Raw genomic sequence first — 19,482 nt, forward strand, 5'->3', positions numbered from 1 at the left:
AGGCTCCCAAAAAAGCTACGTGAGCAGTAGCTGGAGGAGGCTTTATCTCACCAGGCAGGTTATTATATAGCTTATTGAACCTTTTTATAAATTATGAAGTGTCCTCTTTCGACTTCTTCCTTATAGCATTAAACTCTGTGAGGAGGTACTCATGATTTCTCTTTTCACCCCATTTTTGTGTGAAAGAGTTTTCAAGTTCCTCCCAGGTAGTGATGGAGGCATTAGGTAGGGATTTAAACCATTTTCTGGCTTCTCCATCAAGGGATTGTACAAAGATTCTCAGGACCACATCCAGTTGTTCTACATTTAGATTCCTAGCAAAAGCATAGAAGGTTTCAATGTGTCTCTGTGCAGTGTTTTCATCCTCCCCATTGAACCTAGGCAAAAGATTTAGGTAGTCCTAGGGCATAGCACTTAGGGGTTGAGGTAAATCAAGAGGGGCATATTTATTCAGTAAAAAACTCGGAACAACCATCTGAATTAATGGAGGGGGATTGAGATTTGCTAGAGGAACTTGGGTCAAAACCACAGTGGTTGGAGTGGCTAAACTGAAAGAAGGGTATGTAAGGGTCTTAGGAGTAAATCCCGAGGAGTGAGTAACAATGGGTTGGGAACTAGATGAGGAAGCTTCAAAGATTGATGAGACGTTAGTACAGGTAGTAGGAGTTTTTTCCTTCTAGACTTTCCTGAAAATTAATTTCTCGGGGTCGGATACAAATGGGGTTTTCTGCTGAGAGGTATTTGAGCGAGTGTGAGTCTTTTTAAAATCTAGGATGATAAATGATAATGGGGTTTTTGGAGTCACCAAGGTGATGTGGATGAAATCAGAATGCCTATGCTCACCTACACAAAGAGTGCTCAACTTGTCATATCCCAGGGGAAATATCCTTCAATATGTTCCTTGACAACGACGCTAGAAGATGTTGTCGCTTCCAGAGACAGACTCAGATTTCTTACAAGACCAGTGCCCAGGCACATCTAGATTCTATGTGTCTCGTATGATTCTCAGGAAATTGGAGACAACACACACACACACACACACACATATATTAAATGATATAGGTTGGTTCATTCATCTAAAGGAGCAAGCCATGAGTTTCTGGTACTTCTTCACATATACAACTCACAAAAATATAGGCATAAATATTGGAGGCCGAGTAGTTCAAGGACTTACAATTTAAAGCATCAAGAATTCTACATTTAACACATAGCGCTTGAAGCATTAGGAAATTCTACACTTATTTGAGTTACAGGTAGATATAATGGACCAAAGAGAGACTGAATGCTATGATTCATGTAACACAATTTTAAAGATATAATCTCAATAATCCAGAAAGGCACATGCATTAATAAGTCAATACAAATGAATATGTCAGGAAGTATGAAATATTTCTAGCAGCTATAATTGCATGAATTCAGAGAAGAAACATGAACATAATGGGTTTTAACAGAGGGATAACATACTATAATAATCGAAGGGGGAATCACCACCATTTAGTTGATATTATGAAATATCTGTATTATAAAGTCATATAGTCTGAGCATGACATGTAGCTTTTTCTTTATTATTTCTAAACCTTTGTAAAGTGTTGCTTTCCCCTATTTATCTGGGGAGAGGAGTGTTGAACATTCATTACAAAAAAATATCTTCGATCGAGTCTCAGTTGTCAGGTAGACTAACTGTCTTGGTCAGGGACGGTTCCGTGGCCCAAAAACATTACGAAACATTAATTGCCTCATTTAATGGCGACACATTACAGGGTAATAAAAAAAGTCAACAATCAGATAAGAATGTTAACAAAATATCTTCATGCCCATCCCTGTGATCGCTTCTGCTTCAGGTTGAATTTTGCTCACGATTTAGCCTCCTGTGTTACTCATCCCACTCTCGTCACTTCTTCCTTTACTGGTTGAACCATTCATCATTTAAAGCTGGGAGTGGGCACTATCAGTTTCATGCCACGGTACTGAAGCAAAGGAACCTTGGGCGATACTTCATATTCCCTCTGTATGGGGGCACGCTGCTGGAGAATCAAGTCCTCCTGAGCTACTAAGTCCATGTTTAATTATGTTAATGTCGACCGAAATTTCGTGTCACAAGGGGCTTGTCTGGGCCTGTCCATGTCGATTTTGAATGCTTCATCTCCTTTATTAAATGCCACAGCTGCCGACCCACCTCACCTTAAAGTTCTACACTACCTAGTCGTGGAGTTCTCGCATTCTGGATTTTCCATTAAAATCCTTTACAGGACGGGGCCTTCAGATCCACTCCAGCCCCTTTTGCTTCATGTGACTGGGGGCTATGACCAGGTTTTTAGTCCTCGGGCACTAGGGCCTTTGGACTCCCCTCAAGGGGTCTTTTTCCTTTGTTACATGGAATACCGCACACTGACAATTTATAACACTTTTCCTTTGGTATCTCCCCTTGGCACTTATGATCGCCAATCTGCGGGATTGGGCCCACCCAGGATATCACAATCATAATGTGGGAGAGAGAGCCTTTTTACCTCCTTTCATAGTGTTGGTCGATTATCCGGACGCGAAACTTTCATAAGGTATGGCGCATAAAATATCGCATCTGGGATGGTTGTTCGCATATTGCATTCGCAGGTCGAAAGGGACTTCGACAGAGGAAGGACTTTGCTTTGTGCAATCACCAATTGCCGATTTTGGATGGGTGACGTCGTCCCTGCCAAGTGTCACTTTGTGAGAGGTGACATGTGTCACCTAGAAAAACCCCCTTAAGACCCTGAAAATTCCAGATCAGCATGCCACGTGTCCCCCATATTGCCATGTCATCTTTGTACTGCCACGTCATGATGACGTCAACAGCCATGTGGATTCATAGGGACTAATGGTATTTCACCACATGGCTCCCTTGGGGAGAGAGAAAAGGGCCTGCCCAACCTTGTTTTTTCGCTGCAATCCTTTGTTAAATAGTCTTCGGCTCTTGTTGACACTTTACATTATATCAAGACTTCTCCAATTCATAGTCTTTTTAACCTCGGTCTCGTCCAGAATTGTCAACTGCCGATATTGTGGGAGCTCTGATGTTGCGGGAAGTCTGATATGCGGGACCTCCCCACTGCTGATAAGTCAATAGACTATTCCCAGGGCCCTCCAATCGCCAATAAACCAATGCGCCATGCCTTGGTATCTGCCGATTTGCGATTTGCGATATCGGTGATCTGACGATCACAGATTTCGTTGCCTTTCCCTGTTGCTATTTCAGAAAAGCCCCGATTGCGATTTGCGATGAGCTTGATCCTTAGCCATTTTTCCTTTGTTTTCTAGCTTTGAAAGGGTATCTTCAATCTGCTCTAACTTTTGATCCAGGAGTCTGTTTTTGGACTTCCACCTACCATTGGAAATATTATTCCGAACACTATCCATTAGAGAGGGTCCAATTTAGCTTTGAGAGCTTATGTGGCTTGGAAGATGGATGCAAACCTCTATGTTATTTGGTACTCTTTGTATAACTAGAAATATGTTTTCAGAAGGTGACAACAAGGACAAACATTCTTAAAAAGAGTTATTTTCAATTATTCTTCACCACTTGCAAGTCAAAGTATTCAGCAAGGCAAGCAACATAAACTAAAACTCTTGAAAGGCATTAAATAAGACATAAGAAATAGAAAAACGATGACAATATTGCTGCTAGTAAAATTCCTCCCTAAAAATCTTTAAGGATATTAATACAAGAAGCTTTAAATATTAAAAGGAGTGTAGTGGATGGCTACGAAAAATGAAATTTACATCAGTAAGTGGTTTGCAAGGCTATGTGAGAAATAAAACGATAAGAGAGAGAGGATGACCTCTAGCAAAGATGAGGGCATCTAGTGTGAAGGCCCTCGATAAGATATTAATCAGGACGATGGTTTCAAGATTGGATCTATAAGGGCATATAAATCAAATGCAGATGAACCCACAAGCTAACCCAATGACCACACTCCTTCACTTAGTGATAATTGAATGAGATCTATGGGATATGGAAGATGGGATCGATTAAGTAACAACCTCAATCAATAGGCATATTGAAACAAAGGTCTCCTCTTATCTCACCAATGACACTTTCCATCTTTTAAACCTAAAAATGTCTGAAACTTGATATTACCAGGGTTCAAAACTCCTGCAGTTATATGATTAAAAATATAAAGGGAAAAAAAATAGGGTACAAGCACAAAATCAAACCCTAAGCATGGTCTCACCCTTAGAAAATAGATTTGACATTTGAAGCACTATATAGACATAAGTCTTCGAAGAGAACGTCTGAATGAAAAAGTATGATAAGATGGCCATTGTCAAAACTCCAAACATCATCTACCTCAGGCCACCCTGTTGTTGTTGTTTCCTACTTGCAAGTGCAACGACTTACTTTCCTCTTGCAGGTGATGCCATGATTATTAATAAGATTAATGTATAACACTCCTTTCAGAATGCTCAGACTAACTCACATATTGAAATCGCTACAAACCCTATGAAAAAAATCAATGGGGTTTTGGGGAAAAAAGGAAAAATGAATAAAAGATCAATGGGGTTTTGGGAAAAAAGAGGAAAACTAAGCTTAGAAGATAGCATGGAAGCGTTGTCCAAGTGCGAGTCGAAAGTTAACATTTTCCCTATTATATTTAACGTGCTTCGAGACACCAAAAGAGATTCGTATCTTTCCCCCTAGTTAAAAAGGGGTCAACAATCCATTTCCCTTTGTTTCAACGACTACCAAAACTTCTAAAACATCATTGTAATCTTGAGGGAGATTGTAGGAGTCTACTAGGCACCCCATTCCCCATTCCCCAAGGGGATTTGTGTTTTGTCTCATTTTCTTGGTTTCCTCAATTTGGTTAAAATTTAACTTAAAAAATTTACCAAGAGAACTCTCCACAACATTTGACAACATATTTCATTGGGCCACGATTAAATTTTCCGTGGTTTCTTTTCAACAACACATGCATTTAATTTTTGCACTAGTCTATCTTGTTATTTAAATTTGTCAGTTAATTATCTTCTTGTCAATCATATAAATTATATGTTGTTGGTTAATGTATGTTTGTGTATCGAATTAACCCCTAGAGTAATTTATTGTTTTTCTATAGTTTAATAAAGCTCATTTATTTTAGGGACTACCCTAATGACACACCATGTTATCCTTTAAGGTCTTTTGTAACTTTTTCCCTTCTTTAAGGTCTTTCGTAACTTTTAACAAATGATTTCCAGCCAAGTGATCAGTGCTCAAACCGAGGATCAACCCCTGTCGATAAACACATGTTTTCACCACAATCGAGATCAAGTGAAAGTCCCAGCTATCTCGACAACCCAAGTAAAAATCCTGGTGACCTCGACCACCCATTCATGTGGCGGATTTCAGTGGACCCCTTTATAAACAAACAAGAAAACATTAATCTACAATAAATTGAGGACTTGTTGCTACAGACTCGGGAATCTTTAGCGAACTGAGCTTTTAAAAAGAATTAGCTTTGTGCATACTTGAATAATAAACATACTTAAAAACACAACCTAGTAATTTACAACTGTAGCTACAAGTCATTAGTTTATACATGTCATGGTTTTCCTCAACATTTAATTACATGAAATTTACGACTTCTTGCTACAGTGAATTGAGCATTTTAGAGAGTTTCATTCTCTGGGTATTCATATTTTCACATTCATGTTTCACAAAACCCTTGAACGTTAAAATTTTGAAAAACTTAATTAACCTAAAAATTGGAAGAAAAATTCAAGTTAGTGACAACTAACCATAATTTAGCTCACTTGGCGTCGATAAGTTGTGGCTCTTTTATCTTCTTCCTCTTCCCATTCTATTGAAGCTTGAGGGCCTCCTGCAATCCATCCTTGACAACGGACTCGACAACCTCCATGGCTCTGGAAGCTTCAGTCATGTACTTCTCCACATCCCTGGCACCCTCGTCGGAGCGAGGGTCACTCTTCTTCATAATATTTGTCTGCCTCTTTAGGTAATCGTCCACAATCTTCTCGATCTGGATTTCCTGCGCCTCCACCTTCAACTCCTCTAGTTTATTCTCAGTGTTCACGTGGCAAAGCCTCCTTCTGCTCATGTCATGGCAAGCATCAAAGTTGTTGGTCTTCTTTTGGTCAGCCTTGGTGGCGGTGCCCCTTAGAAGAGATCTAAAACCCCCTTTCCCCCCTCTCAGCTGGAGGAGGAGATGGACTTGTGGGTACAGGTTGTCATGGGCGGTGACTAAAAGAGCATCATCAACGATTTGGCGGGTGCCTGAAATGAGCCTCTGAAACTACGGAGGGATTTTCATCAGATCGAAGAGCATGTCCTTCAAATATGAGACCACAAGGTGGGGTGCAGACACCTACAAGAATTTTGTTCTTCCATCCAAACCCTTGACGAAGATTTGATACATGATGGTAGATGGTCTCAAGTTTGAAGCTTGCAATGCTGAATTCGAGATTTTTTTTTCTACTAATGGGGAAGCAAACACAATGCAGATAGATATTCTCATAAATTATTTATGCTTCCACGGGAGAAGACTCATCATCTACCAATATCCATGTAAATATATTAGGCTGGTTAGGTCGGTTGTGCTGTGATGAGTCGATCAAATTCATAGACAAACTTTTATGAAAGTGCCCATCAGAACTATTTATTTAAATAGAGAATGATTAAAATGTTCTGGTTAAGATGATTAAAATATTTATAATAAAAAATTTAATATGATAAATATAAATTTCCAAAATGATAATAATCTCAACTTTTTACAATATTAATATCCTCTTTGAAATATATTGACCTAAAGAGGAATATATTATTGTAGAAGCATTTTCACACATTTAAAAAAAATAACTTGAAAAAAATAATATTAAAATTTAATAATATTAAAGAAATAAAAATAAAATTCTAATTAACTTTGTAATTATTTAAATTAATTTAAATTTAGATAATAAAAAATTTATTTAAATTTAGATAATAATAAAATAAAATAAAATATAAAGATATTGTTATGCCACAGGAAAACTTAGATTAATTAAAGTTTCACTTATCCTAAAAGTTTTTATTAAATTTTGTGAAAGAAATTGTTTTGTTGTAAAATTAGGTAACTAACTTTACTCTTACTAAAATTCTCTTACACTATTAACAATGATGGAATAAATAAATAAAAATTCAAATTCAATTATCTGCAACTCTAGACATTATTGACAATGATGAAATAAATAAATAAAAATACAAATTCAATTATTTTTATTTATGAAAAATAATATTTACAAATAATTGTTTCACAAAAATAGTTTATATTTGCACATTAATTAGTAGAACTTGAGTGGGCCTAATGGTTAAGAGCATGTGTTTCCTTTAAGAGGTCATAGGTTAAAAACCGGAGGCTGCAGAGTATGTATGCCTTCGTAGACTTAGTAATCAAATCGTTGCGTGGAGGTGAGTCCCTTGTCCCACAAAAAAGGGGGTCTCATACACCAATTTGGTGTTTGGCTTGGTTGTAGCCTTAAGATTAGATAATAATAATAAACATTACTTATTGATCAAATAAAAGTACAACTTCAATCAGCATCCTTAGCGGTGATTGTTATGGCACGCAGATTTTTCCCTACTGATGGGAAGCAAACAAAATGCAGAGAGAGCTTCTAAAAAATTATCTATGTTTCCACGGAAGAAGACTCCTTGTCTACCAATATCCATGTAAATATATCAAGTCAGATGGGTCGGCTATGTTGTGATGAGTCAATTAGATTCATAGAAAAACTTTTATAAAAGTTCCCATAACAACTATTTATTTAAATAGAGAATGATTAAAATGTTTTGGTTAAGTCCATTAAAATATTTATAATAAAGAATTTAACATGATAAATATAAATGTCCAAAATTATGATAATAATAGGATGCATTTATGTTGTCATTAAAATTAAAATGATGTAAAATAATTTTTATCTATTACTAATAGTTTTGGTGTAAAGTTTTATTTATTTATTTTGAAACATATAATCTTTCAATTTGATTTCCATTTTCAATTTAATTTTAATAAAAATTAAATCTCAAGTAAATTGATTATACTTTTTTTCAATAACGGGAAATCCTATTATAACTTAGTTTTCAAACCAGAAGTGAGGACATCCATCTCTAACTATTATATACCAATGCATCCTAACTCACCACTGCTATTCAAGGAAAACCACATCACCTCGAATGACCCGTTGGTTGTCCATAAATGGGCAGGCTTTCATGCCTGCCAAATGCCTGCCAGATGCCTCTGTGTCTTGGCCCATTAACATATTTCCTTATGTTCAATGAAGATGAGCTCTTAGCCAAGAATAAGCAGTTTTAGGGCACACTCCAGGCCTAATCGATTAATTTAGATTTCAACGAATATATTAAAATTAATAGTTAATTTTTATTTATTTATCGAATTCTATATTTACACGTGTTGCCTTTAGTGCAAGATTTGTTAGCCTTACATAGATGAAAGCAACCCATGATTATCTTTCTATTTCCTTTTCAAGTAATGTTTTCCTAGTTCTAGAAGGGTCATACACCAAAACATTGGAGGACTGAGGAACTTTCACAGCCCAAACAAATTAGGCCTCTCTAATGGAAGAATAACCAGCTCATAAAGTTCCTATTTAACCTATTCTAACCCTCCAATTGAGTCAAAGGTTACATCAATATCATCTATATTTATAACATAACAAGCTACCACAACATGTAAGAGAAAGGAATCACAATCCGAAAAACACAGTGCACAATTAAAATTACTAACATAAATAACTAATTTATATTATTGTAGTACTTTTGAAGTAGACGTATTTTTGTTCCTAAACTAAATTAGTCATTCACATTAGTCATTTTTAGTTGCATTACTTATTATCTAGTTGTATATTTTAACCCGAGACTAAATTAGTCGTTTTTAGTTGGGTCACTTAAGATTGCTCGTTTTTGGTAGTATTTCACTTGGAATAGTTGTGGTGACTAAATTTTTTAGTCACCTGGTCACTAATTTCATCATTTTCTACTAGTGTACATAGTTGATGTCACAAAATATACATATAACCAGCATAATAGGAATAGATATACAATGGACATATCAACCATCAAAATCCATGTATACATCAATACTTTTACACATGAAAATCAAGGGAATGAATTTCTCATTAATGAATGCAATGGACCAACTGGAGATGGGACTACCATGTTCCACCAGACCATAGAATGACCGAGCCAAATCTCTCTTCAGCCATTCACTCCCGTTCCATATTCCAAGCATGAATGTGGGACTCAAACCAAAAGAACTCAACCAGGTCATACCAAGGCTAAACCACCTCACCCTCATCAATAAAAACTAGGCTTTACCGCAATCCATCCTAGATCACTAGGCTAACACAATGAACACATCATAACAAGATTTACCATGATCTACACCCGATCACTAGGCCAAATAAGCATGGATGCCACCGTATTTGTCCACCTACACCGTGAGGAATTTTCCTGTCTCCTAGTCTCTCAGGCTTTACCACAATCCAAACCCAAATCACTAGGCTCTAAACTGAGACCCACTCTCCAAGCTTTACCACATATCCCAAACACAATATTACTAGGCCCAACGGAGAGAAAATCACAATCTGGTTCAAGGGTTACTAGGCCATGTGTTCGATCCTTTCAGAGATCCACCTCACTCGGCTTCAAATCCATCGAGCAATCCAACTCAACCAAACATGAGAACCCATCACACCATGGCTATCTGGAAATGGCAAGGCTAGGCTGAAAAACACTGTCACACCTGACAAAACCCATGCCATGATAGAAAAGAACCACATGCAATACCATGCATGCAAAATCTAGCAAGGAAAGTACACATGCAATTCGATGCCTACAATGAAGCTTGTTGTATCTGCTTGATCTTGCCTTTCCCCGCTTGATCTTTTCTTCCTCTTTCCTTCTTTGCCTTTCTTGATCCCATGCATAACCATAGTAAAATCTTGAGCCAAGAGCCTACACTGACTAAGAGCTTAACATTGAAAAGAAGAAGCTTTCCAACTGATCCTCAGAAGCCTTTTTATGAATGAGGCCTCTATTTTATTAATTTTCCATTATTATCCTTCATTTTCCTCATCTCATGCAACCTATGACCTTTCACCTTACTTTTCTCCTAATTTCCTTTATTTTTATAAATAAATGTCCCAAAATGCCTTTTTGTCTTTCGAAATCCTTAGCCATTGCCTTTGCCAATTTTCTTAGCCATAAACAACCAAATGAACACCCCCTAGGATGTCTTTCCCAACATTCAGCTTGGAATACGTGTCCCATCATCTGTGGTATTTATATAATTTTACATGGAATTTTCACCAGGGTTGTTACAGGCCATATTCATTGTAATCAATAATCTAGTCATGAAGGCGATTTTCCACAATGGAGTGATTCTAGTCCACCTACAAATTCAACAGATTAAATACTCCAGCCCAAATAGATTTTGCAAAAGTAAACCTCAGAAATAGATACAGAAATTTTAGGGGTGAAATTTTGCAAATGGGTTATCTTTTCGACATTTTGTGAAAAAAATATTCACTAGTTTTGTTAAAAATTGCCTATTTTTCCATATATATGATTAAATGGATGATATTAGCAAAAAATTTACCAATTTTAATAGTAAATTACGTGTTTTTTGTTGAATATTTGCCTACATTCTATACATATGAATTTTCAAACCAGAATAGTCGTCTACAATATTATACATAGGAAAAATATTAAATCCTTAAAAAATACTTTGGAAATAAATGCATCGAACCCACAATAGCCTCCATACATAATGTGCAACATCTAGGACCAACAAATCCTCTCCGGCACAGATTGTCCCAAGTCAATATCCTTTGTTGCCAGACTAGCCAGGAAAAGACCTACTAGACTGGTTGGAATATGCCACTTTCAAATATGCATAAACCATCTACATGATTTTGTTTGATGAGATGAAGGAGAAATGTACCAACATTCCTCCTTTACCAGTAGCTGACCCTGCACCAAGTTACCGACCCCACACAAATTTTTCCTCATCATCATTGAAAGAGATGCTTGCTTTTGTAAGATCCTGAATGTTTATATTCCATCTAATACGATGAACACCAAATAAACCAATGTCAATAGCCTACATCCACTTGGGGTTGTAGAAGTCATCATTACTAGAATTTGGTTTATATAATAAGTGGAAGATTATGAATCCTCTGAAGAATATCCATTGGAAGAGAATTTTCCCCCACAAAGGAACAAATAAGGTCTAAACCAATTTCTATATTTGAGTCATTACCAATTTCCCAGTTGATATTGCTCATGAGCCATGAACAAACTTTCATAAATCTCCTCCAAATATATGATATGTCATAAGGAATGTGTGCTCTGGTCTTTATCTTTAACAACCTTCGTTAAAATTTCATGCAAAAATATATAAGACCACTGTCATGGGAGACATATTCCAAGCTAAATGGTGGGCAAAACACATCCTGGTGGGGTGTCCCTTCGATTTATTATGACTAAGGAAATTGGAAAGGGAAATGGAAAAGGCTTTGGAAAGGCATGAGGCATTTATTGTCATTTTATTTATGAAAATAAAGGAAATTAGGAGAACATGGAGGTGAAAGGTCACAAGCTACATGTGAGGAAGAAATTGAAGGAAAATAATGGAAAATGAAGAAAATAGAGGCCTCATTAATAAAAAGGCTTTTGAAGATTAGTGCGTAAGATTGGCTAGTTCAGTTTTGGAGCTCTCTCTCTATTATCTCTCTCTCTCTCTCTCATATTCTTGGACACTTAGAGTTTTCTTCGAGCACTCTTGGAGGAGTGTGGAATACTTGGAGTTTTGGAGCAAGAAGGCAAAGGAAGAGCAGGAAAGTGCAAGAGGACATCAGGATCAACAACTAGAATGGATTTGGCTTGCAGGTACCGAGTTGCATGTATGTTTTGCTCACTATTTTTGGCATGCATGGCATATGCATGCGGTTTATTGGTCATGATCTGTCATTGTCATGGAGGATTGCGTAGATTCATAGTGGATTTTCCTAGCCTTTCCATTTCCTGGATAGATATGGTGTTGTGGGTTTATTTCTTTGTTTTTCTGGTGGGTTATCATGTTTCCTTAGCATGGGTTGAGTTACTAGTTCTTGGAATCCATGGTTAGACAAACGCTCTAGAATCCATGTAACAGCTTGGGTTGAGTTACTAGTCCTAGAAGCCTTGGTTGGAAAAACTCTCTAGAAGCCCTAGGTCAGTTCAGTTACTAGTCTTGGAATCCCTAGTTGGACAAACACTCTCGAAACTTGGAATAAGTTGTGGGTTGAGTTACTAGTCTTGGAAGCTTTGGTTGGAACAAATGCTCTTGAGCATTGGAAGGCTTGGGTAGAGACCAATTTGATGATGGTTTTGTGATGTTTGACCATGAGGTGGAATCACTGTTTGATGGGTTGAGGTGGTTGGCCTCTAGAAGCCCTAGACGGTTTTGGATTGATGTGTTTTATGAGATCCCACATTCATGTTTGGAATATGGCACGGGGGTGACTGACTGAAGAGAGTTTTGGCTCAGCCATGTCCAGGTCGGGTGGTACGTGGAGGTCTCAAACCTAGTCAGATTTTCCTACGCTTAATAAAAGCTAAGTTCTCTTGCTTTTGTGCTTATTTATATGTGGATTTAATGGTTGTTATCTAACTTTTATTTTCATGGTTTTATGATGGTTATAAGCATGGTTAATTGACTAGTTCCTATCATGGTTATTTCATGTATTTACTTGTAATTGTTAAAATGATGGATTTAAGACCTAATTGATGTCATAACAGTTCAAGGGAGAATATGGTGATCCTTCCTGTCATGTCTCATAAGCATTTTCAGTCATTCATGCTCTGTCTTGTATCCTAGACTTGTAGATTGCATTGATGCCAAGTGTTTGACCGAATTTCAGTCCCGGTTGGGGATCGTAAGGCCTAGTCATGGAGTTAGTTCTTTGTTTATTAGTCTTTTTATAATGTGTTTAATGGATTGCTGAAGTTACAACAAGTTCTGGCCAGTGGCCGAAATTATGGGCTGAAAAGTGCCTTAAATCTTGCAGACTCTGGCATAGGTCTGCTGGAAATAGTCCCTGGACGTAGGCATGCAGGCTTGTGGGAGCATCCAGAACTATTTAGACGTTGGCAATCCCATAGAATGGGAGCGTCCAGAGGTTTAATAGCTTAAAAACTCAATAAGACTCAGGGGCTAGTTAGCAGAAAGGTTGGGATGGTTCTTAGGAGTCCTATTGTTGATGTTGAAGGTCTGTATGGTGTGTTTTTGTCGGTTCCACTTCCTTAACATGAATTAGGAGGTCAAATCATATCATAGTAACTTCTTGTCTCATTATTACCCCGGTTGGTTAGTTACTTGGGTAGATGTGGGAGGAAGGTGTTACAGAGTGGTATCAGAGCATGGTCCTCCAGTCTGACTCAGACTGGATGGGTGGTGTGTTGATCATGGTTGTAGTGATGTGACTCTATGAAGGTTGATGGTGTTGTTGTGGGATGTGTCGTCATGAGTGTATGGGTGTATATGCATTGTTATGCGTGTCAGTGTCTATATGCATGCATTGTAATGGTTATGGTTATGCATGTACATACATACATACATACATTGTGAATTCATTGTATACAATTAGATCATCATGATGATATTGGTTTGTTATAATGCTGATATGTTGGTGTTGTCTAGGCAAATCCTCTCTGCAGACAAAGATGATTCCTCTAGACTAATGAGTGGGACTAGTAACCTATGTGACAATCTACAAGGAAACTTTCCTAAATTACAATCGACATGAGAGAAGAGGAAGATGGCCTACCTTGTTTTGATGCTATAATGTACTCCTTTATGGAAGACCTCGAATCACTTGTGCCTCAAGCTCAGCACTACTGCTCACATCATTTGGATACCTACACAAGAGATCAAAGATACAACAAAACATACAAGTACAATAAGCATAACCGAAAGTAATTCACTTAACAGATCAAGGAGCGTTACGCTAAATGATGCATTAACACAAACATCTATGGAATGTGAACCAACAATTGTATATATTAATGAAATAAAGGAGGAAGCATACAACCAAGCCTTTATATCAATAAGCTCTCCTTGAATGAATGTCCAAGTCCAGGCTCAAGCTCTCCAAGCACTCCTTCCCCAAGCCAAATGAGTAGAATGTAGGTACTATCTCAGCATACTTAGGGTGCAAATAACCAAAGACCAACCATTTGGGAATGAGAGAGGATGAATATATAGGTATGGAAAGGGAGTTAGGATCTCTCCAAAGATAGGAGAAGGTCGTCATCTCAAGGTAGCTCATAGGGATAAGATCAAAGGGAAATATTGGGAGAATTCAACCACATCCACACCGAACAATCTCCAACTCGTCGTTCTGGAAGCCTCTAGATCATGAAGCTTCTTGTCCTCTTTGGGAAAAATTGCCTTTTAGGGATCATAGCAGGTATCCAAGCAAAAAATGCGCTGGTATCACGAGGCTAGTATAGTTCAACTAGATATCAACATGAGTTTCTAGTGTCAGGGTCGTGTTGATCCTAAAATTAGGGTTTTAGAGCTCACTTCTTCAGGGAAGGCTCAAGGCATATTTCCATCAGTGTTTCAGGGAGAATCTGAACTGTATATCAGGATGGGTACACTGCATGATTTCCAAGTTTTGGGCATTTCAGGGTATGACATAGGGAAGTGTAGGAGGTGTGAAAAAATATTGTGTAACAGATGCCCCTTAAAGCATGAAGGCAAAATAGGGAGTGATGGATGAGATGTTTTACAAGATTTTGCAAGGACGAAAACAAACACTGCTAGGAGAGCTGCAAATCAAGGACGCATATACATATACATATCTGATATCAAAACATGAATCCACAGTATGGACGCAACCATCTGGATAGAAAGGACTATGTGAAAGGATCCACAACATGGGAGCAACCATCCAAATGAAAATAATCATCTGTAAATCGAAGATCTAAGGCATGGATGCATCCATTCAATATAGAAGGATCATCATCATAAGTATAAAGTCCCACGGTATGGTCACAACCATTCGTAGAGAAGAACCATGCGTACAATCGCGAATAATACATAACTCCACGCACCCTGAGTCATATCAGACAATACTCAGGGTCTTGCGCTCCATCCCAACCCAATCAAAGTACGAATTCTAACATGCGAATGAATGTGTCGAAGTCAAACATGCTAGAAAACCACCTGATTACCGAATAATTATGTGGACCATTAATAGGTGCGAGAGAAACCACCAATAATGACAACGGTCCTCAAGGAACAACAATACAATCCATGAATGTGAAAATGAAGCTAATGTGAAACACTCATGGAATCACCCGATCGAAGGTCAATAGTGAAAACCTATCGTCGGATGCAAATAACTTGCCATTAAGGCATACAAGCTCTAAGGTACTAAAAGGGAGTCTCTAAATCACCTTCTTAGATAATGAGCTGAAGTCGACAGGAAGTGACCCGTTGAGGGAGGGTCATAATGATTCCCACATCATCGACACAAACAAGGAATAAAGTGGAAATGAATGAGTAGGATACAAGACTGCAGAAAAATGTCAGACAATGTATAGGTAACAAACTATAGATAGGACTTCTCTTGAACATATCGGCGACATGACTCCCGAGTGTGGAAGCATTTGACTAAACATAGGACCATGGGTCATGATGAAAAAATAGAATATTCAGATGAGAAGCAAAATGGATCACCCAAACCTGGAAAGACAAGTGACTGAGTGAGGATATCCCAAACTAGACACTAGACACAGATTGGTGTCATGTTCAAGAGCGACATGTTGCCTATACAAGAGATATTTCACTTTCATTTTTCCCCACTATATCTAGTGAGTACCCCAATTATTTGTATAAAAAGCTTGAAGGGGATAGCATCCGCTTGTCATATAAGTTCATTCTTCAAATGAATCCATCCTAGTAAGTTTTACAAGTCCTAGGAAGGAGAAACTCGATCTCGTCATGGTGACAAGTCTTTCGCCGTTTAATTTTTAACAAGTCTGACGGAAGAATAACTTGGTATATTTTTCATATTTAGAGAGTTTGAAAAAGATACAAAAAAGAAAAATCCATCATGTCCCTTTTCTTAATTTGTCTCTCAAATCCGAAAACGTAGAAAACAATATTCGGGAGAACTTGTTGGCCATGTCGACCAAGGTGTACCTTTTTTGTAAATAGTCAATCCCAACCCGAAAAATTGGTAAACGTATAGTTCAAAAAGGCAAGTAATCGATGATCTTTCATATTCTAAGAGTCAGAAAATATCTTAAAGATGACTCTAGGGGGGTTCCTTTTTCGTTTATTTTTAACGAGTTCAAAAAAGAGATAAAACAAAAACTCGTTGAATCAGTAAAAAATGATCACTGTAACTGCCGAAAAGAACCTGTGATTGCACAAAGACAACCACACATTAGTATCGAGGAAAATAATAAAATTTTGGAAAAAATGTGTTTAAAACTTATAAATAGACCAAAAGTAAAATCATTTTTACCATTTCACTTGGAGTAAATTGGAGAGTGCATTTTACCCCATTTTCTTCGATTTTTCAGGTGAGCAGTGTGGGAGATCCAGGGCACCATTTCATGAACCGTCAGCTGCAGGTAAGAGATCTGCCTTTCCTCTTGCTTTTTAATTTACTTTCATGCTATTTATTATGGTTTTTATCACCCAGAAGAAGGGATTTCAAAATTTTAAATCAGGGGTGATCAACGTGGGTTTGATCATCAGATCCACGTTGATCGCACTTGAGCTCGAAAGGCTCTCGTGCTGCCAATGCGATATTAATTAAAACATTTGCGTTGGCCACAGGGTAGAAAAATTGAAGAGAAATCTTCCCTTTTGAGTGAAATTGTTTATTTTTTATTCAATGAAAAAGCATTTAATCATTGTTAATGGTTGTTTTGCAGGAGATTTCGACAACATGGTCATCGAATGGAAGGAAAGAGGCCATGAGGCAGAAGATTACCAAGCTTCCCAAGATCCTGAATCTGTCAATGATTTGAGGAACTATGGACTACTAAAATTCTTCCAAACCCTAGGACTCAGAGCCTAAAACTAGTTGCTACACTATCTGATTAGTTTATGGGATGTCGATTGGGAGATCTTCCTCATTGGAGACCAAGAATTGGAGCTGGAAGTGGCAGACATTTACTTCATTACTGGATTGTCCAGAAGAGGGGAAAGGGTTCAACTCTTCGAATCTCATGCTGGAGGTGAGAGAACCAATGCCCTAATCAGAAGGCATTTCCCGGGTGCAGAGACAACAATGAGCGGGAAGGTGAAGATATTGACTATCGAAAATCTTCCCTTGAGGACAATTCTACACACCATGGCTCGTATAGCTGGGTCGCAGGCTTTACATAATATTTCAAAATCTCAATTCCAGTATGTAGTAGACTACCTTACTCCAATAGTGTTCAACTGGTGTGAGGGGTTATTGGTCAACATGAAGAGGCAACTGACCAAAGGCAAGCGGGGAAACTTGAAGTAGTTCGACTTTGGTTCGATTTTGGTCACTTTCTTTTTGCAGCACGTGCCCCTATTTTTGTATTAGTAGACAGAGGTGCTAGATCCTGCCCCACAAGATCCGAGGTTGCTTAGATGGAGTGAGCTCATGCCTCGTAAAGGAGGGGGCCAGTGGATGCATTTTCCTCCGCAGTTCTTCGGTTGGTTGCGTCGACAATTGATCGTTGTGGATGACTATGCCTATGCAAGAACGAAATTCATATGGGATCTAGATTTGCCTCTACCACTAGGTTAACAATGGACTGATGCAAGTAAAACTTTTTTTTGGATTTTTCAAGTTTTATGAGTTTTTTTTATATATATTAAAGTGTATCTAAGAGTTTACTTGTGATAAATATGTAGATATGGGACCGGAAAGGCCTCCTGGCATGTCACTAATAGCATTATGGGTAGCTGTTATAGGGAAAAGTGTCTACACAGAACTGCTTATCCCACTAAGGTGTGATAGCTACCTTAGAAAAAAACAAAGTAAAGCTACTTTCGTTTTTCCTTTATGAAATATAGATGAGAGAAGAACAAAGAAGACCAACCTCTGTCTTGCGCTAATATCCTAGTTCGATTCCTCTCTCTCTTGATAGTCTTTCGCTACTTGCTCCCTTGTATGCTCAGCTTCACAGAGTACCTGTAAGATCACAGTAGCATAACACTATATAAGAACATGGACCTATAATCATAAACAATCTAGGATTAGATGTAAATTGACCATACAAATGCATAAAACATAAATGACATAAGAGTATGGAGGAAAACTTTAATAGCTTTTATTGATAAACAAGAAAAAGCAAAGGGAGTTACAACCAGTTGTTCTGACCCAGCATCATCCTCTCAGCAAGTAAGCCCCTCTTCACCTCATACAAAGCTTAGATCACCCAACACTCTGATGTTGTCTCAAGAAACCAACAACAATTCCTTACAATATGCAAAATTCCAGCCTCTGGATCTCTGGGATGAGGGATCCATATATAGATATCTGTAAGGGAGATGAGTCAGCTTGTGATTTGATTAGTGTCTTCCCTCTGATAGTTCTTGCTTCCACTTGGAGATTGATGATCTCTTACTCATCCTTGGTCAAATTCAAAGAGGCAAGTGTCACAGGAGAAGTTTCTGGAAGATTCCATGCCTCTCCACCTCGCGGAATGACACTGCCATTTGTCACTTCTCACCCATCGCACCCCATAGAAGGGCTTTTTGAAATGCAACGCACCCACATAGTGTATTTAGGTGAGATGCAATGCACTTTGCCTATGGAGCAGCTGAAATGATCCTGTTTTGACCAGTTCTGAGCAGTTTTTCATGGAGAACTTCTGGGAGAAGCTGTAATCAGTTGACCTTGTTCCTTTAGGGGTTAGAACAACACTTCCAGGGACTTAGGAGCCCTTGGTTTATGGACATTTCATGCTTGGGGTTGTAGTGCCCAAAAATTTCTATAACAGTTGCCCCCTAAATCATGAGGTCGTTAATCTTTTGATGTCGGGTGAAATGCTTTATTATGAGGATCCGAAATTCTTTCCCGGGAGGAGACCTGTAATAAGATACAATACAATACATTATCTTCATAATATTTTCATGATCTAGCTGAGACGGGCATTCCCATGCTCAGATTTATAAATTCATTTTCATGTACATAGGACAGACAATCGTCTGAGTGTAGACTGATGATTCTGGTAGAGCCATCATCCCTTTGATTGGATGATTATCTGTATAGCAATGATGTACATTTGATGTCTTTATTTCCCTGAATATATATCACAACCCGGATGGATGAAACTAGATCCAGGGTCTTCAATCTCATTCGATCTTCACTCGAAGTACAAGTCTATCCATGTGAGATGTTCTGGAGTCGAACATGGAAAGACATCGCCTGATTACCAACCAATGATGTAAGCTGTTAACAGGC

The 19,482-nt window shown here is 38.0% G+C and overlaps 1 pseudogene; it reads right to left on the reverse strand.

Moving 5' to 3' along the window:
- Positions 1-5,714: 5,714 nt before the first annotated feature.
- LOC149258324 (uncharacterized) lies at positions 5,715-6,613 on the reverse strand (annotated as a pseudogene).
- Between the last annotated feature and the right edge of the window lie 12,869 nt (positions 6,614-19,482).

Source organism: Pinus tabuliformis, chromosome 6, assembly GCF_031772625.1.
Source record: "Pinus tabuliformis cultivar Carrire ecotype Pingquan chromosome 6, CPIR1, whole genome shotgun sequence".
Taxonomy (NCBI): Eukaryota; Viridiplantae; Streptophyta; class Pinopsida; order Pinales; family Pinaceae; genus Pinus; species Pinus tabuliformis.